General features: G+C 37.8%; 1 protein-coding gene across 9 annotated transcripts in view; it reads right to left on the bottom strand.

The window, feature by feature from the left end:
- Positions 1-27,717, bottom strand: part of MSI2 (musashi RNA binding protein 2) — a 516,507-nt gene that overhangs the window by 373,350 nt on the left and 115,440 nt on the right. The gene's annotated exons all lie outside the window — the stretch shown is intronic.

The raw sequence follows: 27,717 nt of genomic DNA on the forward strand, positions 1-27,717 counted from the left end.
ACCTAAAATCCTGATACATACCTTCAATTCTTCTCAATATACCTACAAATCCCTGAGCCTATGTGTTTGCATACAAATGGGTGTCTTTTTCCCATGTATTAATGCATGTAATCAGTAAAAGTTCTAGAATGTCATGGTGCCCAAGAGCAAAATAAAGCTACTAAATCTTTCATGGCCTTAGACCCGGTCACTCTCTATAAGGGATTTGATTCTGCTGATAACTGTTCGTCCTCCTCTCACCTTTTTCAGTCTCCAGTAGCAGTGTGATGCAGTATAAAGAGAGCTGGTCTTGACAGCAGAGAAACACATACTAACTCTGTGATCTGGGCAAGTCCCTGAACCCCTCAGTTGCCCTATGGAACTTCCTAAGATTGTTGCTTGTAAACTAGTTATTGATCTACATTGGCAGAGGGAGTTTTTCTCACCAGAAGCTCCCTTCACCAATGAAATCACTGAACCAAAAGAAAAAAAAAAATCTCTCCTGCCTCTTTTAATCCTTCTTTTCTCCCTTTCCTCCAGTTTCATCAGAATGGATGTTGCTTCAGACAAACAGACCTGGGCAAAACCTTAAAAAGACCAAGGTCTCCCACTGCAGCCAGGGCCATCCCCAATTGTCCTGATCTGTGTCCTGTCACTGGACCCAGATGGCTTTGGAAGAGTATGTGAGGCTAATGACTTCGCACAGCTCTCTTTCACTTAAATCCAATTCACTTGCAAGTAAAGAAAACAGCTTCCTAACATCATTGGTTTTCTTCAAGAATGAAGGAAAGAAAATCTGTCCTCAGACACTTAACACTTCCTAGCTGTGTGACCCTAGGCAAGTCACTTAACCCCAATTGCCTCAGAAAAAAAAGAAAGAAGGAAAGAAGAAAGAAAGAAAAAAGCCAAGAAGGACAGCTAGATGGCACAATGAATAGAGCAATGGCCCTGGAATCAGGAGGATCTGAATTCAAATTCAACCTCACTTAACATTTAGTGACTAGACAAGTCACAGTCCCAACTGCCTTGCCAAAAAAAAAGAAAAGAAAAGAAAAGAGAAGAGAAAAAAAGAAAAAGGACAGACAGCAACAACAGTTTTCATCTGCTTTAGCAAGTAAATATGCTTCTATAAACATCAATATTCAGTAAGTATATTACGTAAATCCATACAATCCTAGATAAGAAAATAAAAGCTCTTTTTTTTTGACTCAAAATTTATAACCATGTCAACACAGATAACCAAAGACTAAGTGGCAGAAAATGTCTTTTATCTAGCTCTAAGAAATTTTTAAGTACAAAATTCAGAATCAAAAGACTCTAGGTTACAGTCCAGTCCATCATTAACTTCACTTCTCTGATATTTTTTTCCCTCTTTGCAAATCAAGGAGACAGGATAGGTTGTGCTCTAAAACCCTTTCCTATTCTATTTCCTATTCCTCATCTAGGAATCTAAATTAAGATGTTTTTAACTTATGTGGGCCTGGAAATGGTTTTTTCTCATTATGGACTTGTGGTCCTCTATAGAAAAAAAATTTCCCACCCACCCTCCCTTCACTATAGCCACAGGAGTATCAAGGCAACATCTAGGACAAAGACCAAAAAAAATTGAAAAATTGTTACCAGACAACTGTCAAAACCCCACATTAATTAAAATAAATGAATTTTGTGCTTAATTGAGGGGCAGGGGATTGTTCTTCAAATATAAAAGCCATAGATCACCATTACTTCTGAGATTTTAACATACTCCTCAAAATAATTTTTAAAAATACAAATACTTTTTCAACAGACCTTTCTAAGTTTGTGAGGATTCCTTTGGAATGGCCGCAACAAAATTCTAAGCTCAATAGAAAACCTATCAGACCTTAAACTGCAAATTATAGTCTTGAGAACTAGAAAAGATCTCAGAGACCAACTAGCCCAACCCATACCTGAATGGGAATATTCTGTGTGTGTGTGTGTGTGTGTGTGTGTGTGTGTGTGTGTGTGTGTGTGTATATTCCAACATAAACTTGACACACAGTAGGAAACTAATAGATGCTTCTTTAATTCAGTTGAATCGAACTTTTTCTAAAAAGAATAAGGGATTAATGAACCAAACAAGAAATAGTCAACACAGAGAAATCAAGTCTTTTAAAATCAAATTTAGGATTGACCAAAACACAAAACAAAAACTGAGATCTGAGTCAAAGGTATTTTGTCACAAACCAGTACTCTCATAATGTCCCAAGAGCTGCATCAAATTGAATAGGGTCTCTACACATAGAGATTTTTAGCAATGTGGCTGAAATGTAAAATACACACAGGAAACCCCAAAACTTTAAATTGGGATAACAAGCATCCAAAAGAAGCAATGATTTGATGTGGCTGGAATTTTACCTTGACCATGTCGGGCTGGCAATACTTACTTTCACATTTCAAACCATTGGATAATTCTAAGTGGCCTTCTCCCCCACATACAAGCTAAGCTAGTGAAGTGTCACTGTACTTTTTTCCCAAAAAAGAATCATTTTTTCCTCTTTTTCTTAACTTGCCTAAAACATAAATATATTCCCTTAGATCTAAAATTTATTATAATAAATTTATGATGTAATATTGTTCATAATAATAAATATCACCAAAAAGTTATATGTGTATACACACATTCTCATTCTCTCCTTCTGCTCTTCCTCCCCTTCTCCCATCTCTCTTTGTCTCTCTCTCTCTCTTTTTCCCCAACAACTTGTCCTGAAATATGTAACCTTTTCTGTCTTCAAAATTCACCATTCATAGCTAACCTTGAGTTCCTTAAGAGAAGGAATTGTCTCTATCTCTAATACTTAGCACAGTGCCAGGTACAAAATAAGTGCTTATTAAATGCTTGCAGAATGGATTCCTTCCTTTCTCTCCAAATTTCTCCAAAACTTCTTCTTTGAGCCCTTTAAAAGTCTTTTGGAAATTTTTTACTAAAGGGCTTTTTTCTTGATATCACTAATATTTCCCAATGACAGTCCCCTCTCAGAACCCTTCCTCCCTCCTGTGTGAAAGTGCAGTCCAATCCAAACATAAAACTTTCATTTGGTTTCTCACCTTCCTTTATTTCCCCTCCTTCACCTAGCTCCAATATACACACACAGGTCTGAAGTTTCACCAAACTATATTCAAGCTACTGGGATGTATGGTTTGCTGCTAGTCCTACAGGTTAATCATTTAAACTCACAGGTTGGGCAAGTTTTAACACTGAAATGTTGGTTTGTGATTAACCCAGCAAAAGGGCTCCATAGCAGGAAGCTAGCTCTTGATTTTTAATTAGTCTATTGATTTACCAGGTCTCTATAAAAATAATCTATCACAGGACTCTTTCTTTATTTTTGAAATAGCAAAAGAATGAATTGGGAGAGAAAAGGAAGGAAGAGGTTCTGTCTCCTTTGTCCTCTGAAGATATGACATCCTAGAAACTCCAACCCATTCTTCTTTCTCTAGGTGACTCCAAAAACCACCTCAATTAATTAACAGTCCAGTGGAACATCACATCATCTTTCTTTGCACAGTCAAATGTGGTACTGAGAAGCTGATGTTGTTTCAGGACTACTTTCTAGGAAACCAAAGCACAATAAATTCTTCACCAAAAAGCACAACAGAAAAGAAGTGCACCTTTCATTGCAACTTTCTCAGGTACCTTTGAACCACGGAGGATCCAAACCTTTATGTTCAGTGAAAAAGACAAGGCCCCAAAAGCCTAAGGATGCCTGGTCCCTTCTCAAGGTCAACTGGTTCCCCTCCTGGAAGATTACCTGGAATAAGACTTAAACTTTGTAACTTCTACATTCTGCTAAATCAATCTCCACAAGACACTGTGATCTGCATTATGATTCTGAGGGTAAAAGTTTTAATATTACTATAATTATTAGCAATAATGACAATAATTAATAAACAATAAAAATAATAATAATTAGAGGACCAATGAGGAAGTATGTTCTGCAATTTCTGACAGAGAGGTGAGATGTATTTTTTGGGTGTGGATAATATGGGAATTTGTTTTGTTTGACTTCCTATTTGTTACACAGATTTTGTTTTGTTTTTTCTAATGGGAACAGATTTTTGTTCATTTAAAAAATTGTATTAAACCATTAATAATGGTTAATAAAATTATATCAAAGTTTAATAGATCATTAATAAGTACATTTTAATTAATCATTAAATTAATTAATAATGTGAATAATAGAGGAAATTAAATATGAAGATCTTATATAAAGCATTTAACCTGAAACCCATAAGAACCCTATGAAGAAGGTAGTACTGCATACTATTATACTCATTTAACAAATGAGGAAACTAAGGATAGGGACTCATTAGATGTTATTCAGGGAAGAGTTCATGTTGGGCTAAGGATTTCAATCAAAGTCTCCCTGACTTCCCAGCCAAATTCTCCCTGACTGCATCTGCTGCACTCTATCCACTCTCTCAAGTAGCCTTTATCCATTATTTCTTAGTGACGGCATTCTAATGCCAATGTATGGAATCTTTTGGTAGGCTGCAAGGAAGCTAAAGCCACCGGCACTGAAATTATAAGACCAGCCTTGTGATCTAAAAGAGTACTAGACTGTCCGGCAGGAAAAAATTGGGTCCGAAGCTTAGTTAAATTAGTCAGTTAATAGTTTTGTGACCTAGAACACAATATTCAACTTCTCAGAAGTTTGAATTCATCATCTGCAAAATGAGCCAAGTAATACCTGAACCTCCTGTTTCATAGGGGTTACTGTGTGGAAAGTATTCTGTAAATCTTAAAAGAGCTAGCATAAAATTGATTATAAGCTGCTTTACTAATTATATTTAAATTAGCAAAATGATATTATTAATTAGCAAATTTGCTGTTCTTCAGTTGTTTCAGTTATGTTTGCCTCTTTATAACCCCAACTGGGGTTAAACTGATATCTAAAAGCCCACTTCTTTTCCAAACTTTATAATATATTAATTTGGGAAGGGATTCAGAGGAGAAGGCAGATTTGCCTTCCTTCTGATAGTGAAGCTAAACAGATTGAAATCTATTCATAATACAGGGAGTAGGAGAAGGCAAATGGGGACCCTTCTGGGCAATGGCAACAAAGAAGTTCTGAGGGAATAAAAATTTATGACAGGTAATCAGTAAAATAGGTAATCAACTGTAGCATCATAGTACACTGAGTTAGAAAAGGTCTTCTAACTGCAACTTCTAACTTCTAACTCCAATTTATACTGGATTATTCGATATCTAGGGGAAGGAGGAGAAGGGAGAAAACTATGGGATACAAGGTTTTGCAAGGGTGAATGTTGAAAACTATCTTTGCATGTATTTTGAAAAATAAAAAAATCTATTATTAAAAAAAAGGGGGGGGGAAGTCTTCAGAGACCAACTAGTCTAATCCTTATTTGAACAGAAACTCTTTCCACAGCCTGCCTCACCTATGGTCATCCAGTCTTTGCTTAACTACCTCCAGTGAGGGAAAAGTTACAAGGTAATGAGGAGGCAGCCCAATTACTTTGGGTGAGTTTTAATTTGCACACCTTCTGGTTGGTTGTAGCGTCTTCAGGTCCCATCTCTAATCAGAACACCTTTTCTTTCTTTTTTTCTTTTTAGGGTGGGAGGGAGAATCTCATTGATACTTAACAGTCCCATCCATTACCCCTCCTGCCTGGGGCCATTAGGGAACAGATGATATTATTCCCATTTGAGAAGGGGTGAGGGCAGGGGGCCTGGGCCCATCCAGGGACTAATGGAAGAGGACTAGGAGGCAATCCAAGCCACTTCCGTGGTGCTGGTTATTCCTTGTGGCACAGTGGCCAAGGCAACAGCTGTCTAGGATAACCATTTCTTTGTACACTCCCAGTAAACATAAGCCGAGCTCATCTGTTTCCTCCACTAGGCCCCAGCACTGTCTCCCATAACCTCCTTCCCCCTTCATTTTTCACTGGGGAGGAGGTACCTTCCTCTTTTCTTCCCCTGTTAAGACTACAAAATTTTGATTAATGAGAATTCACCCACGCGGGCTGTTCCCTCAGCTTACAGCCAGAACACACTAGCGCCCGTGCTGCCTGTAATCTATAAGAAGGGGAAAGCAAGAGATAGTGGGAAGGAAATCCATTTTTCTACTAAAATGCTGTCTCATTCTTTCTTGACAAGGGCCCCTACCTGAGTGTACATTTGCAAGTCTAATTTTTCTATTGCTATTTGAATACATTTTCCAAGCTTGGAAAACAAGCCAACAGTTTAGAGGCTCCGGAGCTAACTCGATCTGACAGTCACAGCACTGACTGCTGCCAGGCCTGATTGACTGGTGGGATATATTTAGACCGAGAAGGGGTGGTGGCGGAATAAAACGTTGTTGTGCTACTCAACTCCAGTATATTGTTGGTAACGACAGACTAGCAAATAAACAGCAAACAGCCATTGACTAGCATTAGCTGGCAGAGAGCATATAGGCTTCTTTCTCTCAGTCATAAGCTACACAAGCTTCTAAGAGACATCCTCCCATCATGAAAAGAAATTAGAGAATTCTATTACTGCGCTCTCTCTCTCCTCCCTCTCTCCCTCTCTCCCTCTCTCTCTCCTCTCTCTTCTCTCTTTTTCTCTTTCCCTCTTTCCCTCCCCACTCTGTCTCCCCCTCCCTCCACCCTGTCTGTCTCTCTCTCTCCTTCCCTCCCCCCTCTCTGTTTCTCCTTCTTCCTCCCTCTCTCTTCCTTCTTTCCTCCCCCCCCCTTTGTTTGTCTGTCTGTGTCTGTCTCTCTTTTTTCCTCCCTCCCTTTCTCTCTCCCTCTCCCTCTGCTTTCCTCCCTGCTCCTCCTCCTCCCCTCCCCCTATTCCTTCCTTTTCTCTTTCTCCTCTCTTTCCCTTTATCTTTCTTTCCCTATTTTTCCTCCCTCCTTTTCCCTACCCTCCCCCTCCCTTCCCCCCTTTTCCTTTCCCCTTTCTCCCCTCCCTCCCCCTCCCCCCTCTCTTCCTTCCTCCCTTCCTCCCCTCTCTCTCTCCTTCCCTCCCCCCTCTCTTCCTTCCTCCCTTCCTCCCCTCTCTCCCTCTCTCTCTCCTCCCTCTCTCTCTTTCCCTCTTCCTCCTTCCTCTCACTCTCCTTTCCTTCACCAATACGATTATTCCAGAAAGGCAAAAAACATAAATATATAATGTGTTCTTCTGGTCCTCCCTGTTCTCCAGAGCCCCTCCCTGTTTTCCAGTCCCATCATCCCTAGGGGCATGGGCCTCATGCTCAGATGGGCAAGGTCAAAGTTGTTTGGTTAGAGCTCCAGATCTGCCCTGGCACACTTGAAAAGGCTGTTTCATTTTCCTTTGGTTCTGTTTTCCAGGACATTTATAGGGACAAGAGATAAGCAAAGATTTTCCCTCCTTTCAAAGGATAGCCCTTAACCTCATCAAAATTCTAAGACAAGCCTACAAACAGAATACTGAGAAGACAGCAGAAGAAGGGGGCCAAAAACAGAGGAGACAGGAAAAAAACAGAAGGCTGTGTGCCACTTGTTGGGTCATACACAAAACTTAACTATTCCATTCCTCACTTTTCCCCATCTGGAAAATGAAGACAATATTATAATTGCCCACCCACTGGCCTATGTGACATAGATCTATAGGGATAAATGAAAAAATAAAATAAAATAAATATCTTATCTGCTTCTCACTCATTAAAAGATACTGTCTAACTTTAAGGAATCACTATCATAAGTCAAACTTCATTCATCTGAAACACAAGGAACCCAGAGGAGGGAAAAAATTACATGCATGAACCAATTCAGATTAGCCATAATTTATGCTAAATAGCAATAGGATGCCTGGTGGCTGGTGAAAAGAAAGCTGCTTGGAATTATGAATTTTGTAAAACAAAAAAAGAGATCAGATTAATGAGGTTTTTACTATATTCAGATGGGAGCTTTCACAGAAGCCAGTCAGAAAATGTAGGTTAAATGATCAGAATAAGAGAACGGGGCAGATGCCTACTACGGGGGACAAGAAATTTAAAACCAGCGTCTGTGTCTCCAATATTTTTCATCAGTAAGATGGCAGTAAGACAGATGTTACACAGGATATCAAACAGAATCAAAGAATGTTGGCATTAGAAAGGACTTTAAGAAGACACTGAAGCAGTGTTGAATTTGGAATCAAGAAGATTTGGATCTGGAATCCCAGCTCTTTGATTTATTCCTTAGAAAGTTATTTCTGTAACTTATGAGTTGCAGAAGAATAAGATGTAATTATTATTACATATTATGTAATAGGAGAGTTAGAATAGGTAGATAATCTCAAAGATTCCTTCCAGAACTATAGAAAATGAATTAACCATAAAAAAAAGAAATTTTCCTTTTCAAAATATGGAAAATAAGGTCTCGAAGTAAAATGATTTCTCCAAAGAGCCAGAGCTTATCTTAGTTATATCCTCAGTCATCAACTAGCACTTACTAGCCAAAGAATGCTTTTGAGATTCTATATTGAGGAGGAAAATTCTTTACAGAAGTTGGCCTCAAACACAGATCTTTCAGGACTACAAACATTGCTTTATAAAATTATGTCAGTCGTGTGTCAAAAGTGAACATACAGGAAGTGCTCTAAAGTCCGGAAGACAGTGTCTCTACAAAATAATTATAAATGTATAAATAAATCAAGACTTTGGCCTTGTTTTTGGCAGAACTCTGCACCACAAAGGAGAAACACTAGCAGGACTGCTAGATGCTGAGGAGGAGATAAAAGGAGTGTCTGAGCAACATATCCGGGATAGCAGAGCAGAAAGAACACATATGCCCAAAGAAATGCAACCGTTTTCCGTTTGCAGGATGAGGCACTCGGACCCAGAGAGGTGTGTAAGCGCATGGGAAAACAAAAAATTAAATAAAATTTAAATAGAACCCAGACCCTGAGGTTGTTTTCAGAGCTACCATTCATGAGAGGAGTGGGAAGAGCACCAGAAGGAGGTCGAAGCAGGGGTGCAATGAGACCTATTAGAGAACTAGAACCTTAATTTATCAATTAGATGCCATCTGTGGATTGTGTTCCTTGAAATAATTGTTGGATTTGACAATGCACGGCTGCTTTGCAAAGTTTCTGCCAGCCCTGATGCCGGTTAATTAAATTTCTGCACTTAAGTTTGATTGCATTGAAAGCACAGGGGCCCTTCATGGATTCAGTTCCTTAGCCACCTGCTGTGTCAAAACTAACCATGTTTCCATGGCAAGGGGTGGGGGAAGAATATGTATTTTCTTTTAAGTCTTATCATCCTCTCCATCTTCTCAAAAAAAGAAGGGGATCAAGGCTTCTATTTCACTGGAGAGCTTAAACTCAAGGACTTAGACTAGCTGGAGAGGCCTGCCATCTCTCTCCATGAAGGGGGCATTCTTTTATTTCATTTCACAAAAGTTAGTTAATAAGCTGGAATCCCAGAAGGTCCCTCAAATGCAGAAATTCAGTTTAAGACCAAATACAAAATCCAACCGAGAAAACTTTTAAGTTCTGGGCAAGCAGTCAGTCACTCGATGTTCAGAGACTACCATCAAAAGAGGGGAATGGAAGTCAGCAGTTATTGAGAGTTCCTTTCTTTCCCTGTCTGTGCCACTAGAGCAAATATACAGAGATGCTGCTGCTAAGGTCTAAACTTTGCCCAACACTGACACCAGTCAGCAAAGAGGGAGCCCTCCCTAATGTTAGGTTTTGTAAGTAACGAGTTATTTTCTCAGTGCCTGAATTCACAAAGACACAGACACAGACACAGAGTCTGACTTAGAAATAAGTAAAATGGGAATGAGAGGGGAAAGAATCAGATCAATGGGTCATAGAATTAGTACTGGAAGAAGTCTTAGAGACACCGAGTTCAACCTCCTTCATTACAGATGTGGAAGCTGAGGTCCAGAGAAGGGAAATTATTTTGCTGAACTTCACCTAGGCAGTAAGTGGTAGTCTATAGTCTTTGTCACTAAATCCTGTCCCCTTTCCAGTGTACCAAGCAAACTGCTTCCATGCACTATGTCCTTTCAGCCATATCACCAAAATTTAGGAATAATCATTAGTCATATTCTCCTTTACATTAAGAGGTTTGGATAAACTACCAGATCTGGAGTCAGGAAACCCTGAATTCAAATCTGGACTCAGACATGTACTAGCTGTGTGACTCGGGGTAAAGTCACTTAAATCTGTTTGCCTCCATTTCCTCATCTATGAAAAGACCTGGAGAAGGAAATGGAAAACCAATCCAGTATCTAGTCAAAAAAAAAAAAAATAGAGTCGTGAAGAGTTGGATATGACTGAACAACAATACCAATAATAACATTAAACAACCACCTTTGAGTTAAGTATTGTCCTATCAAGGCATCCTCTTTTAAAATAAACTCTCTGGGGATTAGGAATGATCCAGGCTTATTGGATCAGTCCCTTGTTAAGGAGGAAGGAGAAACTAGAGGAGGTATTACAGTAGACACACTAGACAAATGGATAAGGAGGAAGACCCAGAATTTCACAAGACAGGTAGAGTTGATTAGTTTGCCTTTGGGAAACTGCAAAGTTCTTTAATGACTCCAAGTTACACCATGAAACAAAGGTTTAGCTATAACACCAATATTCTTTTAGTAATCTTATGTGGCTTATTGGTTAATTCTAATATTCTTTCAATAATCTTGTTTGGTCATGCAAAGTCAAGGCCTCTGAAGAGCAAGGGTTGAGGAGCAGCCATAAAGCAATAGAGAAGCATTTGGTGGGCAAGAGCAGGATATAGTATGTTACAGACATGGAATCCTGCAGGAGAAATAGAATAAACAAGATCATTAGATAAAAGGGTGACTAGAATTGATGATAGATCAGTCCAGTAGCCACAGTGAGGAATAATGATGGATAACCTTGGTGATTCATCTATACCCTTTTGATATCAAGAGAACTTGAAGATTGTCTACAGTATACTGGGTGGATGCCATGTGGCGGACTTACAAGAAATCAGAGGCATAGGTCACATACAACAGACAGGCATGGATATGCTGTGGGCTGCATCACTGAAGGGAACACCAGCATCAGTGAAAACACAGATTCCCTAGAGTATGTCCACCAAATCAATAGGCACACTATCAATAAACCCTATAGTTAGACAAACTGAGTAGTCAGTGTCTCCTTTTTTTGAAATCTCCAAACTGTCCAGCACAACAGACACACTCAGTTCATAACATTTCAGGGTGAACTGTTTTAATAGTTATGAGAATAAGGAAAAGGGAGATAAAGAAAAGATGGAAGGAAGTACCAGAGACAGATAAAATCTTTATCATTTTGCCTCAGGCCACAGGAAATGCTGGTTCATTGACAAGAAAATCCTAGATGTGACATTAGCCACAGGACTCAAGACCAAGTTATAACCAATTGTCAGGCCAGCGACTTCCATACTAAAACTAATTTATTCTGAAAGTCTCCCCACTCGGCCACAGACTCACTCCATTTTTGCCTTCCCTAAAACTGTCCACCTGGAAGCATCAAAAATTGTTCTCTTTGAACAAAAGGAGGAATTCAGAGGCTCCATATGGACAATGGAAAAACTATGAGGAGCTGCAATTCCAGATCTCATGGTTAATCCACAATACAGATCATCACAGAGTGACTATATACACAAATTCATGAAAAGCCTTTCCAACTAATTTGGGTAAGAGACATCACAAGATTTTCCTTCATCACCATAGCAAGTAAGAAAATCCAAATTCTAAATATTTGGGTATTTTATACCAGAGACATAATACATTTTTAAGAAAGCCTTCAATATTAATTCCTTACTGCAGGATCAACAATACACAGATTACTTTTCTACCTCTCAATGAGGAGTTCTCAAGTCTAAAAGAATCTCAAAGAGCATCTGTTAAAATGTACACCTAAATAAGGTCACTGCTAGTAAATCACCATCCAGTGTAAACCAGCCTCTACTTGAAGCCCTCAAACAGCAGGGTACCTCTTTCCATTTCTGAGCAGCTCAAAAGTTTTAATTTATACAAAGTCAAAATTTGGCTCCCTGTAATTTCCAGACATTTGCCTTGGTTCCAACCTCTGCAACCAAGAAAAACAAATCTAACACCCCTTCCATATGACAGCCCTTCAAGTATCTAAAGGAAATTACCATAGCCAACATCTTCCCTCCTTTTTTAAGCTAAATATCCCCAGTCCTTTCAAAGAATTTCACATGGCATTGTTTTCTAATCCTCTTGCCATCCTGAGTTATATTTTGTCCACAACCTTTTAAAAATGTGGTTCTTGGAAATGAAGGCAACACCTAGATGTAGTTGGTCTGGCAGTGTACAAGTGGGACCTCTCCAACTTTGTTCTGGACACTGGGCTTCTATTAATGTTTCCTATGATGCCATTAGCTTTTCAGATGGACAAATCACACTATTAATTCATTTTGTTCTTACAGTCCACCAAAACCCCAAAGGTCCCTTTCAAATAACTTATTGTCTAACCACTATGTCTCTATTCCCCACCCCTATTCTTCTGAAATTGATTTTTTTGAACCCAAGGACACAATTTCACATTTATCCTGATTAAATTTCATCCTACTAGATTACAGGCCATCATTCCTATCAGAGAATGAAGATGAGCATTGAGTTCTCTGATTCCATAAAGAATAGCCCCCTGTTGTCCCAGGCACTTGAACTTGCCTTTGTGAGGTACCCCCAACCTAGATTCAGATACAAACTCTGTAATTACCCACGTCAGCCTCTCTTCTGTCCTCATATCCATTCCCCTGAAAAGGGTTGAGCCAAGAGGACTATCCTCTCATAGAGATGGGGGTGGGGATGGAGTGGGGGTGGGTGGGTGGAGAGAGAGAATGAGTGAAAAGGAGAGGGGGAGGTAGACACTAACAGAAAGAAAGAAACAGAGAGGGAAAGGGAAGGAATGGGAGGGAGAAATGGCAAGAGGAAGAGAACTATAGAAAGGTAAAGAGGTGAATGTCTAGTTGAGAAAAATGACTAGGGATTAGAATTGGAACACTGAAGAAGCCATCACTTACTATTGATTTTAAGCAGAATAATAGAGATTCATTTCTAAAGCAAGACAAAATTGGGTCTTTTCTTTCTCTTTATTATACCTGCTGCCCCATCCCCATTAGTATACCATAGAACTAGGGCCTAGTGAATATGCCAGCCCTATGCAGGGACCTTTTCTTTTTAATTTGGACAATACTGTTTTATTGTATTTTTATTAATTTTGTTAAATATTTCCCAAAATTAATAAAAATACAATAGAACATAATGTTAACGTGTAATTTTCGAAGTCATTATGTTTCTATAAGGATCTTTATGTACGGTATACAAACCTTTTGTCGATTTGAGCTGGACTACATTTATGCTATATGCCTCATTCTACACCTATGGCATACCACTTTTCTGCTGAGTTGAGGAAAGTACACTTCTATTAGTCCTTTGAAATCAAAATTAATCTATGTTCTGAGGTCTTTCAATTATGTCTTCTTCTATAGTGTTGTAGTCATTGTATAATTTGTTTTCTTGGTTCTGTTAATTTTTTCCAGTTTCTCCTTACTTCATCCCCTAGCATAGTTCCTAGCACATCATAGGTGCTTAATAAATGTTTATGGGATTGCATGTTCACCATTTCCTATGGCTCAGACACCACGATTTCTTTAGCTATTCCCTATCAGCTGGGTATCCACTCTGCTTTTAGTTGTTTTTGCTTTTTAACTATCACAAGACAATCAATCAATAAGCATTTATTAAGTACTTACTATATGCCAGGTGAAATGTATTGTGAGATCTTGGCAAGTCACTTAATCTCTCAGAATTCTAAGCAACTCTCTAAAACTGTAAGTTATAGAGATGTGAACCTATATAAGCAGAGACAATTTTATCACCTAAGAACTCCCTATTCCAATAAAATCAATGGGCACAGTCCCTACCATTATATGCCACACATTCTGCTAAGCAATAGGGATACAAACACCAGTCAAGTACTTTCTGCCTCACGGTCCTTATATTCTAATAGGAACTTTTATTGTGTGTGTGTGTGTGTGTGTGTGTGTGTGTGTGTGTGTGCGTGCACATATGTTTTTACTATACCTGGAATATATGCCAAGTATTAAAATTCCTGGAGTAAAGATTACAAATATCCCTCAAATGAGATTATCTTGTCAATTAGCTGACAGTGTAAGGAGTCAGGAAGATGAGTTCTAATCCAGCCTTAGGCACTTAACTAGCTGTATTATTTCACTTTTCCCAGCTATTTACTTATCTGTAATAATTAACACCTACCTCACAGAGTTTTGTTTTGTGTTTTTTTGTTTGTTTGTTTTTTGGAAAGGATCAGACAAGATAAGAATTATAAAATGCTTCACAAACCCTAAAGTACTAGGTAAATAGCAGCTATAATTAATTAATAGATCAGTGCCCACCCAGGATAATTCTAATTTATTCTCCAGCACAGTTGAGTCAATTCACAGTTTCACTGACAGTAAATTAGTGTATAGAGACTTCCATCTTCACAGGATGATTCTCTTCTTATCAAAAGATTACAGAAATTTACCAAAATCAATGTATATTCAGGATAGTTTATGCCTGTAACTGAAAAACTCAAATGGTCCCTTCCTAGAAAGGACTTCAGGTATGAAGGATTTGTGAACCAGAAAGACACATCTAAGACATACTTTGGAAATGCATTCTAACAGTGAATGGATGGATCATTTCAGCATTCACTAAGCAAGTTGTAGTTATGCTGGAGGAACTGGGCCAGAATAGAAGACCAAAAGCTGTCTTTCCATCAATCTTGCCAATTATCAAGGAAATTTCAAATTCAGAAAAACTACAAAGTGATCAGTTTTAGGAACCAAACATCTAGAACAAAGATAGTACCAAAATTTTCCATATCATTAGCATTATTTTACAAAACTACGAACTCTTATATTCAGCTTTTAAAAGCTCTATACAATCCAGACTACCTCTTCCTGGACTCCATTTTCCAGCCAAAACAGTCAACTAGCTGTTCCTCACATAAATTCCTCATATAAGATCATCTCCTAGCTCTTCTTTTCTATAGGTGTCCCTCTTGGAATGTGCTCTGTTCTCATCTCTATCTCAAGAATTCTTAGGTTTCTTTCAGGCTCAGTTTAGGGGCCAACTACTAAAGAAAACCTATTCTGATCCTTCCCTCCATCTCTATCACCATACTTATTGCTAATACTACTCTCTCCCCAAAAATCACTTTGTAGCTACTTGGAAGATAATCTGTATTTACCTTTTTGAGTTCATATTTGGTTTTTTGGTTTTCTGTTTTTACTCCCTAATAACATGTAAATTCCTTAAGGCAAAGGAAAACTTTTTTGTTTTGCTTCTGTAGTCCCAGTACCTAGCAGAGTATCTGGAATCTACCAGATATTTCAATGAAGAAATCAATCTGTTAATTGTATTAACAGCCAATTGATCTATGATTTCTAAAACATATGCATTCTTGAGAGCACATCCCAAAGCCACCAAAACTCTAATATTGCTAAGAGCTAGTAAGCTATGGATACCTGTTGACAGCAAATGATATCTTAATCATTGGTTATCTCCAAATACAAGCCAATTAGGGTGCTTATAATCTTTGCTTTGTAGTTCTTCTGACTGGCTGGGATGCCAACCATCTTTTGGCCATCCACTTTGCCATCCTGGGCATGTTTCCCCCATCCCCTTGCTATGAGAGTTATTATTAGTCAATCACTCAAACAGAATTTATTAAGTGCCTTCTATGTTATTATTATATATGTAATATGTGTTATATACAATATATATATTATATCTACATTGATATATATAATATAATAATAATACATATTATTAAATGCCATAGTGCATATAGGATGCAAAGAAAGGTAAAAGACAGTTTTTGTCCTCAAGAAGCTGAAAGCAACACAACCACAGTTCTGGGAAAACGTATATTGATTTACTCTTACTCACCATTCCTGGCCATCACTTTCTATCGTTGTCTCCCCCACTGGAATATGAAATCTTTAAGGGTAGGGGCACTCATACTTTTATACTTATATCCCTAGTTCTTAGCATATGGTAAATACTTAATACATGTTTTTAGTTCTTCCGTCACTCATGCCATACACACTCAACCTCCAACCTCAATTCTACTACAAGGTTTAGCTAAACACATTGCCCTGTCTTGTTATAGCCCATAGCAAATTTTATGGACATGTTATAAACCTTCAAAATTAAGCAGTTCATAGAGAAACCTGCATCTTAACCTTAACTGTGTGGCAAAGATGCACCACTGTAATTAGCCTCCACCGAATGAATATTAAGTTGTACAGAGGAATGAAGGGTCAATTATATTACAGAGGGAAGAAAAGAGAGCGACACTTGTCTTGGCCTCTGATTCTGCCCTAAATTAACTTTTAATATGGAACAGAATGTTATATTCGCTTTCCCCATAATCTAAAATTTCTCTTCTGCAGAAGCAATGAGAGATTTTAAAAATTTAACACAAGTAGAAAACCATAGAAGAATCATTCTGGCATTGTAATGCCAATATTCTTCATCTCACAACTTCCTTTGCAAGGTTTCTGACCAATGCGAGCATACCATAAAAACAACACAGAGAAACACAGTTAGATTACTAAGTGAAAGGAGGGCCTGGTCAATTTACAGAGCCAAAGCTGGCATTTTAGCTGTCTCCTTGCGATGTGGTGCTCATTGGGACAAACCACAAGTTGGTATTGTGCTGCTAGATGGCAGAAATCAAAGTCCCAGGACAGGTGTTCCCAACATTAATCCCCACATCACAATCTGCCCTCCCCTTGCTAATCTACCTATTGAAACCAAGAACCCAGCAGGTGCTGGAGCCACTCTACCCACAAACGCACAGCCCCTTTTGAATCTCAGAGAAGTTAAGAAGTAGGAGGAAGAGCAACCTTAGAATCGAAGAGGTCCTTCCATAAGCCCTAAGGCTATGTCTATGAACACAATGGCTTCTTTACATCTGTCATTTATAACCCATGCCACAGGAACAGGATCTAAACTAAGCCCTCCCTCTTTTATCCCCAATCCTACTCCTCCAGCCTGTTTCTACAGCATCTGTTAATCATCCCCACCTAGATGTCCTAGAATTATCTCAAATTCAACACTTCCAATCAGAACTCAATATTTTTCTTGTAACATTCTTCTTTCCTCCTAATTTTTCTATTTCTATAGAGATAGATCACCATAATTTCAATCACCAAGGTCTACAAACCCAGATTTAGCTTCATTTCTTCATTCTCCCATCCCATGATGGCCATATTACAAGTCAGAAAACTGATACTGAAAGAGAAAATGTGACTTGAACAATTTCATACTGGTAATAAGAGACAAAGCTGAGATTAGAACCCGTGTCCAAATTCCAGATCCATGGCAGCCTGAGCTGAACATCAGTGCCAAAATATAGCTAGCTATCTTTAACTCTATCCAGGAGAGTCATACTTATTTCTGAGGATGCTCTGAATTAATCTGGGCTAACATACAGTGATCACAATTTATCTTTCCAAATATTCACAATAATGTATGTACCTTCAATAACATATTAGAATTTTCCCAGAATCTAAAACCAAGCTCACCAGCCTATATAATATGAAGAATCTATCTTTTTTTTAAAAATGAGGACAGTATTTACCTGCCTCCAGTTCTACAGTACTTTTCCTGTTTTCCAAGTAGCACATCTATAAAAAGTTTCAGTGTCCAGGTAAATAGTTTATCCCTGCCTAATAACGTGAACTCCTTTAGAGAAGATAGGTTCTTACTCTCTTGTCATCTTACTTGGGTTATCATTCCCCGTTAACCATTCTTGTGCTATTCCTTTCCAGTCTCGAAAATTATCCTTTTTGGTTAAGAAAAGAGAAGTGAAAGAGGGACTGAGTTCTATTCTCTTTTCTTCCCATTGACCATTATTAACATTCTTTCATCCACCCTAAGCTGAAGTTCTAGTCCTTCTTTCATCTTCCTCTTGTCCCAAAATGATTAACAATCACTTGAGGCTCCCTTGAAAGAAGTTTCTATATATCCAATTTTGAGATAGTTCCACAAAGAAGAAGAATATAAAATGGTCAAAGTAGAACAGCCAAAACAAGATTCTCAGGCAAGGTTTCTCTGATAAACTAGACTCAGACTGTGGATCTATCTTTTTCTTGGCAACAACCTAACATTCAATAGTCTTTCAGTCTTCTGAAAAAAATGGCTCACATTCAAGTTGGAGAAGTTGCCCAAGATCACAGGCAACAAATGCTTGCCTGGGGTAGCATGCTTGAAGGAGGCATTCTGGTTTTTCAGGTACTCAGAGCTTGCCAATAAAACCAAATAGAGTTCTTCTTCCTCCTTCTGGTCCCTAGATTTTTCCTAATGCTTTTCCTTCAGGACAAAAAGCTACCAAACATTAAGTTAAACCAAAAGACCTAGCCCATGCTCTTTACAGTACCTTCCTACTGACCTAAGTTTCCTTCCTGTATTGTATGAAATGTCTACTATGCCCTATCTACTCAAAGAGCCCCAAAAGAAGAGCTGTTGGTTTTAACCTGGCAGGAGGCTAAGAGCTCACTTAATCCGATCTTTTTTTTTTTTTTTTTTTGAGAAGAGAAAGCTAAGCCTTAGAAAGATGAAATTGCTTGGTTAAAGTTATGCCCATCCAAAAGACAGAGCTAAGAATCTCACCCAGGTCCTGTGTCTCCAAAGACAATGTTCTTCATTATGCCATTCAACCTTTCAAAGGTAGAATTAGGAGATTTCCCCCTTGGTCAGAAATCCAAACCAGGCCTCCCGTGTATGTTGAATGAAAATTACACCATTGAACCAAGAAGGAAAAAAGTTTCAAAACTAGCTAAGCATTGAACAGAAACATGCATAAAGAAAGGGCATTGAAGGTACCAGTGAAGACAGGGACACCAAATACCCCAATCAACTAGGAATTCAATTCATTAAGCATTTACAGATACTTATTATATGCAAGAAAATGTACCAACAGATATTGCCTTCAATAAACTGAGATTCAACTGTCTTGGGGAAGGAGTGTTGGAAGGAATATAATATATCCACATAGATGCAAGTAAATACAAGATAAATATAAAATCTTTGGAAGGAGAGGTAATAATAACTGGGGAAATCAGGAAAGGCCTTGAATAAGAAAAAGGTGGTACTTCATGAATCTTAAAAGGAGCTGGAGATGCCAAAAGGAAAGATGAGGAGCAATGGATTTCAGACATGGGAGGTAATACTATGTATGACGACTAGCAAGTAGACTAGCTGAGTGGAAACACAGAAAGGGAAGTAATACACAATAAATCTGGATTGTGAAGGACTTTGAGAGCCAAAGAGTTCCCAGAGGCAATAATAAGGAGACAAGGCTTTTCCAAAACAAGAGTCAGATCTCTGCTTTTGGAATACATAAAAAAGGTGAAGTTTCTGAGGCAAGGGAAAATCCTAAGGTGGGCTTTATTTTAATTATTATGGATAATAGAGGATAAAAGAGCCCTGAATGCTATAGTCCATGGGGTCACAAAGAATCAGACATGATCAAACAACAAAAAAGCATTAAGTTCTGCTTCCCTAGAACACTTTGATTATGTACTAATCAAATTTTCATTAAATAAAGACACAATCCTTCAATAACCTAAAGAAATGTACACACATGCATACTCTTTCAACTGAAAAATCAAATCAGACAGGTTGTGCAGAATCCCTTTAAGCCAAGAGGTTAGGGCAATTTCCACTAAGCCTGACACTGGGAACTGGGGCTGATTCCTGGAACACCACAGTCTACATGGTTCTCAACCTTCTGGAGGTTAGAGCTTCTGTGTACAGTGCAGAAACAAAAGTATCCCTCTATGCCAACACAGTAATCAGATACAGATACAGTGGAAAGGACAAGAACTGGGGTCAGTGAAATGGGATTAAAATTCTGCCAGAGATTGTGGCCTTAAGAAAATTAACTTACCTTCTCTGTGTCTCAGTTTCCTTATCTGTAAAGAGAAGAAGTTAACAAGAAGGCCTCTAAATCCTTTCCAATTTTAAATCTATGATCCTAACATCTTTCTAGAGCAAGGTAGAGTCTAAAACTGGGATCCATGAGCCTCCAGGTGGAACATGGAGAGATTTCAGGGAGTGGGGGGAGGGCCTGTGAACTTGGATGGAAAAAAATTACATTTTTATTTCAATGTAATTGGCTTCCTTGGTAAAGCCTATGCATAACTTTGTGCATTTAAAATATTACTCAGAGGTGGGAGTACAAGAAAGATCCATGACACAAAAAAGGTTTAAGAATCCCTACTCTAGAAGAAACAGTAATTGACTGTACTCAATATTTTCAGAAAAGTGTGAAATTGGGAGGAAAAAAGAGCAAACAAGCAGTCTGTGGAAGAAATCAGGCAGCAGAATAAGGAAGGGGTCCAAAGACGGAAGGAGCACCAAGTTGAGGAAGTGTACAAGGGCAGCTGGTTTGGGAAGTGTGTGGCTGACACATGTCTCACCCTGTCCAAAATAACTGCACCAATTTGCACATGAATAAGCAAACACAAAACCCCAAAGCAAAGAAATTCAAAACCTGGGGCAGCTGCTAATCACCTGTTTCATATTTTCTTCCCCTAAATTGGCTAGGCCTCAGAACTTTTAAACTCTGAAGCACAATGCACAGCTTAACATTTTTAGACACCTGTAAACCAACGAAGTAAAATCCCATCACAAAAGAATCCAACTTAAAAAGGCACAGTTCAAATGCTGTTCTTATCTAATACAAACAATGAAAAATGATTTAGGCACAGAACATCAGTCACTGGAAATTAACATTTGAAAAAAAAAATTTTTTTTCAAAAACCCATCTGTGTATTGAGACACCCGGTACTAACTCTGCTAAACCACAGACCTAATTAAGGAGCCGAAGAATCGAGTGATTACATAGTAATGTACCAAGTATTTAAAAAATAAGATAAAAAAAATCTTGCTTGAAATCTTATCAACACCCAGAAGTCTTGTTCTGTCTTCTATGTAAATTTAAAATGATGTTTGTGTCCAATTTTGAAGAGCCGTGAGCATTTGGCGAAGAGACAAACAGTAACTTGTCAATCTCTGGTGGCTTTTATGTCAGACCACCTACCCCCAAGGAACCATCTGCAGATACTGAAAGGCATGGGTAATACATGAAACAGAGAGACAAATCACCAGCACACAAAGAGAAAAGTTCACACTGGGTGTGGGTTAAGTCAAAGGGAAAAGAAAGAAGGAAGTTGGCATTAAGTGCTTTCCTTTACCATCCGGCCTCTAATCACTGTTCTAAAGACTCTATCATCTTCTCCTCCCATCATAGCGAGGGACAGGATGGGTTAGTGTATACAGGACAAACGAATGTTTTTAGCTGGGCTTTAGGGACAAAAGACTTTGGCTGGTGAGGTGATGATCTAGAAGCAGCAGGTGTCTGGTTCTCCTACTGTCTTAGGAATGTTTTCACTTCCTTCCCCTAAACAAAGACACCATCAAGGAAGGAAAAGGAATCACAGAGAGACCAAAGCAGGCAGACAAAGTCTGAAAAGGCAAATGGAGGGCAGTTAAAGATATGGATCTCCCCTTCCTCCAGAAAAAGAAGGATATGGATCACAGAATCTGAGATACAGATCCTGACTAGAGATAACAGGATCACAGAGCTGAAAAGAGATTTCAGAAGCCATCTAGACCAACCCAAATCTCAGCAAAGATCTCCTTCCAAAGACTTTACTCTTATACTATTTCTCAAAGAATAGAATTTAGTATGAGGCAGGCCTATCTTGGATCCCAATCAATAGGGTTCTCATATAAAGTGCCAAAAGACAGGCTTAATCATTATGACCCTAACAATGCCAATAAGAGGCTCCCCAAAAAGAAGTCTGCATCCAATTTGAGTTTAGGAGGCTCTCAAAAGAAATCTATCATACTCAGCTGGCTTGAGATCAACTCAAAAATTTATTAGATGTCTATTGTATGTGATGTACCATAATATGACAAACTTTTTTTTAAAAATAGTGTCTACTTCAAGGAGTTTATGTTCTAGTGGGCAACACAGACGTATGAAGAAGTAAACATAAGACAATTTGAGGAAGGAGAGAATTATAACAGCAAGATGGGAGGGAGAGATGAGGAAGGGCATCCATCATAGTGGAGATGGCACCTTGGCTGAGCCTTACAGGAAGATAAGTTTCTGAGCTGCAGAAATGAGGAGGGAATGCATGTCAAGCATGAGAAATAGCCTAGACATGCAGTGCATGGAATCAAGAGCTGGAATCAGAAATTCAGGGAAAAGTTAGTAATCCATGACAGCTGTTGAGGGTCATCTTTTTACCAAAGAGGTGAATATAATGATCATAAAATGTTTCATGCTCTGCCCTTCTTCCCAAAGACTTCCATAATTCTACTTAAAATAATCTACTTCATCTTCATAAACCATAAATTATTTGAGGATTGGCCTAACCAACTGGTTGAGCCCTGGTTTAACAATCAATTGGTCTAGTAAAGTGTCACGTATTACTACAAGTTCCAAATATTTCAATATGCAAAGGCTCTGTTCTAGAGAGGGGAGGGAAATATGCATGTATCTATTTTCCATTAATGTTGTGAAAGCTAATAGATTGTAAACTTGTTTGGTCAGAGATTCTCAATACCTAGTATAGTGTGTTGCATAAGGTATCAAGGTTTGTTCATTTGAAACATTTTGTTAGATTTTATGTTTAAAAGAGTTTTGGATCTTTTGTTTTTATATAACCTTCATTTCATAAAATCTCTCTCAACACTGGGTACTCCTTTTATCAAGGTAGGTCACACTGCTTGATGACTCTGAGAGGACTGGGACTAAAAACATCCACAATATCCATGCCAACTCACAGTCACTCACCCCTTGACCTTTCCAGTATGAGTAGCACCTGTCAGAAGTTGCAATCCAAATACAATGACCACAGAAAAGTAAGAATCATGTAAAAACAAACAAAACTCAATGCTTTCTAATTACAATGATAAAACCAAAGGAGGGATATGAAAATGCATCTTTATCCCTTCTTTACAGAGATGGGGGAACTATGGATGTAGAACACTGCATATAATGTTGGATTTGGTTGATAGATGGTTACTTTTATTCAATTGTCTTTTTTCCCTATTCCTTTCTTTTTTATTCTTTGCCACGAGGGATGGCTCTTGGCACAGAAGAAGGATATTCTATGAAATGAAGATGATTTAAAGAAAGATTAAAATTTTTAAGCATAAAATTTAACTAAGCTTTTGGAGTCAAAAGACCTTGCTATCATATGTGATGCACTGTACTAGGTGCTGGGGATCTCTGACTCAATAGCTTTGACCATATTTATAGAAAATCCTTATATATCCCACCTCCCCTGTTCATAGTTTGTCTAGAATAAAGTTAAATAGTAGGTAGATAGTAAGGGTCAAAATATACTCAGAAAGCCGGTCAAGGAAAGGATGTAATGGCTTTTAGAAGACTTGTCACTTGGGATTTTGAGAACAAAGGAACAAGAATTTGTTCTTGTCAGATGGACAGGATGTTGTCTAGAGCCCTCTTGGGAAATATTTGCCATCACCCTGTTGATACATAAATCATCATTAAATGACTCAACTTTCCAAAAATACCAGGGCTACAGTGGGAAGTTATCCCTCTTAATGTCACAGATTTGGAATGGAAAGGGACCCTAGAGAATAGGTTGGGCTCAATCCTCTCTAGGGTCTTGTTTAGCCCTTAATTTATGACAGTAAGATGGATAGTCCAAACCCCTCATTTTACAGATGAAGAAACTGAGGCTTTGAGAATTTTTATAACTAGTTAAAATCATGCAAGCTAATAAATGGCAGAGCTGGGATATGAGTCCAGGTCCTCCAGTTTCAAATCTAGCACTTCCTATACTCCATCATCATTGCCTTTCATTTTTTCCTTTGGCATCCCAGAGCCAGGGAAAGAGAGCCAATTAATTTCTAAGTATTTCTATAAAAGACCAATATAACCCATCAACAAGGTCCCTCTGGTACTCATTTCCTGTCTTCATTCACTCTTCTACCCCCACTGTCTACCCTTAGTCACACCCTTGGAAACTGCCCATGCTGGCAGAGTTGCAATGGCACAGAAGAAAGGGAGGGTGCCAGAACACCCTCTTAATAAGATCATTAGCAAAAGACCAAGGAGTCTGAGCACATAAAAAAAAATCTCCCCTTCATGACTGGTAATGACATTTGTAATAATCCAGGAGAATTTCAATCTTTGGAAAACCTCTGAGAGATGGCTTTTACCACCAAAAAGGCAGGGTCTGGATAATGTGACTGGTGAGTTATAGCCTAAACAAAAATTCCTATGGGTAAGTGACAAGATATTTTCATGCCATGAAATAAGTAACAAACTAGGAGTTAGAAAACCTGGGTTTGAATTCTGAGATCTGCCATTTCTTACCTTTTATAAATTATTGAATCTCCCCAGGCCTGGGTTTGTAAAATTGGACTAGGAGTGCTAAGATCCCTTTCTAACTCTATGATTCTATGATCTTACCAGTCTGGAATTGATTTATGGGAAAACTAAGACCTGGGCATTTCTTTTAATTCCATTATTCTCATTTTGGCCTTTCTTCTTCCACTGATTTCTATGTCCTCAAAATACTTCCCCACTGTCATTCAATGGGATACATTTATAATACTTAGCTTTTTTACATAAAGAAAATGATTTAATAAGAAGTAGCCATATTACATAAATCTTTATTGAACTGAACTGAATTAGGTATCCTAGAATAACAACGTGCCTGGCATTAGCTGGTGAGGGGAAAAAGGTGGTAGATTATGGTCTATGATGGTTTAAATACTTAAGTAAAATGCATTCCTCTCTGTGCAAGATGCCCTCATCCCTATTTCTTAAAATCCTTAGCTTCCTTTAAGACACAAGCCAGTGCTCCTTCTTAGGGGAAGCTTTTCCACATATGCCCTAATTATTCATTTTATCTTCCTCCACAAATTATCAGGTACCACTTTATGCAGTTTGGAAAATAAACTTTTTGGGGGGCCAGGATCTTCATTTTTTGTTTTTGTATCTTCCAGTGACCCATACAAAGTTAGATTGGATTTATAAGTAGTCATTTCTTAATGGAAAATAAAGTGCTTCCTAATAAGACCACTCAAAGTCATTATGTCTGCAAGTTCAAGTAAAAAAAATAAATAAATGAAATTTAAAAACCTACTGGGCCATTAAATATAGCTTGAAATCATATTCCAACTTGGGGGGGGGGAGAGATAAAAATCCATCCTTCATACTATACGGTTATCAACTAGTTTCAGAACATTAGATGTCAAGTAAAGACATACCAGTCATTAACAATAGGTCTTGAGAGAATTACAACCTAAATAACTATCATTGGAGCATATAAGTTACTTAAACTAAAGTGGTTCCAGTTACCTCGTTTATAATTTGCATGGTCTCAGATGAGAATTCATTCATATGGTAACAATAAATTTTCTTTTTTTTTAAAAGACAGCAAGGTAGCACACTAACACGGCTGGTGCCAAATTTGGGGTCAGGAAGTCAGGAGACAGGTTTTAAATCTTAGTCAAGACCTTTAAATCTCTGGAGTACCAGTCTCTTAAAGTATTTAAAATGTTGTGTCAACTTTAAAGGGCTATAGAAATGCCAGTAGGTGATGGCGATCAATGATAATGATGATGGCTTAGTGTGTATGTGTAGGTGGATGGGTCTATATCTACTATAGAACTCCTAAGTTCTTCAGTGATTTTCTTCTTGTAATTTACAAATTTATCTTTCTCATAAATGGTTGAAGAAATGTTAAACCAGAGCCAGAAGCACATTTTTGCCATCTTAATCATTATATCAGGACCAGTGTTTTCCTGATTCTTGTTTTTAAGTTTTGAGCAGAGACTCACATTATTATAACAACCAAATAACTATGAAGATTAAACTTACATGTTTTATCTTTAAGATTATAATCAGATAAAACTTACAACAAAGTTAATGGCACCTATTTAATGAGATGAATCATTGTTACCGTGCAGCATGGTAATTAGGTCATTTACAGTATAAATGGTAAGCAATTCATAAAAATTAAGATAATTAGCACTAGTTCTACACAGTCAAGACAAACTTGGTTTTTCTCTTCTCGCTTTGTTATTTTTTTCCCATTATCTATTGCCAATTTTAAAGGCTTACAGTTTTCCCTGATACCATAGTTCTGAGACTCATTATACTTACATGCATTAAAAACTCATCCCCTCCCCCCAAGAATTGGTTCATATATCCTTGATATCTATACATGTATATATACACACATATACATACCATGCCCCTGGAATGAGTTTTCTTCTTACTCTGTTTATATATATATATATATATATATATATATATATAATATATATATATATATATATATTTCTATCACTCTCATTATTGCCACTCACCTAAGGAGTATATGAACTCCTAGCTTCCTGATCCTCTTTCCTTATCAAATGTCCTAAATAAAAGGCTGTGAAGTACCTACTCCAGGGTTATAATAGTCAATAAGGTAGAGAATAGAAAGTTGAGAAGTTACATAGGAGAAAACTGCATCCCCACTATCTGGGAGTCTTTGGAAGTGGGGCTTTTGCCCAGATACTCTATTGCTCCTTCTGGGCCAAGCTTCCTGACCATCCTAAGCTGACTAAAGTAAATTTAACTCTAGTGTGATTTCAGAGGCATAAGTCTTAAATTCTTATTCAACAATGAGAATTCCTTCACAGAAGATAAAAGTCTATAAAATATGAGCCATTCTAATATTACATATTAGAATTATTAGAATCATATATAATCTGTACAGATATAAGCTATTATAATAAAATAAAGGAACTTACCAAAGAGACCCAACAAACATCCTGTTTACAACTCCAAGAATAGTACAATTCAAGAAAGTGACACTTTGTAAGTAGTGTTTGTGTTAATAGGAAGCTTAGACAATAAATGTGGTAGCTAAAGGGAAAATATAGGAAATACAGAGAAGATAAGCTTCTTGAGGGCAAGGATTGCTATGTTCTTTGTCTTTATACCTCTAAGGCATTCAATGACTTGGATATAATAGACATTTAATAAATGCTTGTGGCATATGCTGACTGGGACTGTTCATTTAACTACTTTCTTTATATTCTACTCATAAATCACCATGAATCTCTAACATCTAGAGAATTAAAAACATAACAAACAAAATCAGAATGATGAAAAACTCTTTTCTTGGGAGAGAAACAGGGGGTAATAAGGAGAGAATGCTGAATTTACTTTCATATATATTCAGCTTAATTTTTTTTCATAGAAGGACTCAACAAGAGAAAGAATATTAAGAAATAACTGCAATGTAAAAAAAATCCAAAACCAAAAAAGTATCACTAAAACCTGGTTAAAAAATTTTCAAAACAAAAAAAGAAGAGTCCAATAACAGATTTTCAGAAACAATAGAGAACAATATTGACTACTGGCAGTCTAATTAAGAAATCTGTTTCTGGTGTAATAATGCTGGCACATTTTCCATCCAGATCAACATTACTCAAGACATAAGCATAACTGGTATTTATTCAGTGATATGAAGATATGTCAGAGAATGTTTGAGGGGATATCTGATTACTATAGCAAACAAAGTCAAGTACCCAGGAAAATGTGTTCAGCACTCTGGTGAATGTTCTCAGAGGGATCATTTCTAATGGAAATTAGTGTGAATGTTCAGCTGATGGCTTCAACCAGGCCTATTCAATAAGCCTGCCTCCCTTCTCTCATTC

This window comes from Antechinus flavipes, chromosome 4 (assembly GCF_016432865.1).
Source record: "Antechinus flavipes isolate AdamAnt ecotype Samford, QLD, Australia chromosome 4, AdamAnt_v2, whole genome shotgun sequence".
Lineage (NCBI taxonomy): Eukaryota > Metazoa > Chordata > Mammalia > Dasyuromorphia > Dasyuridae > Antechinus > Antechinus flavipes.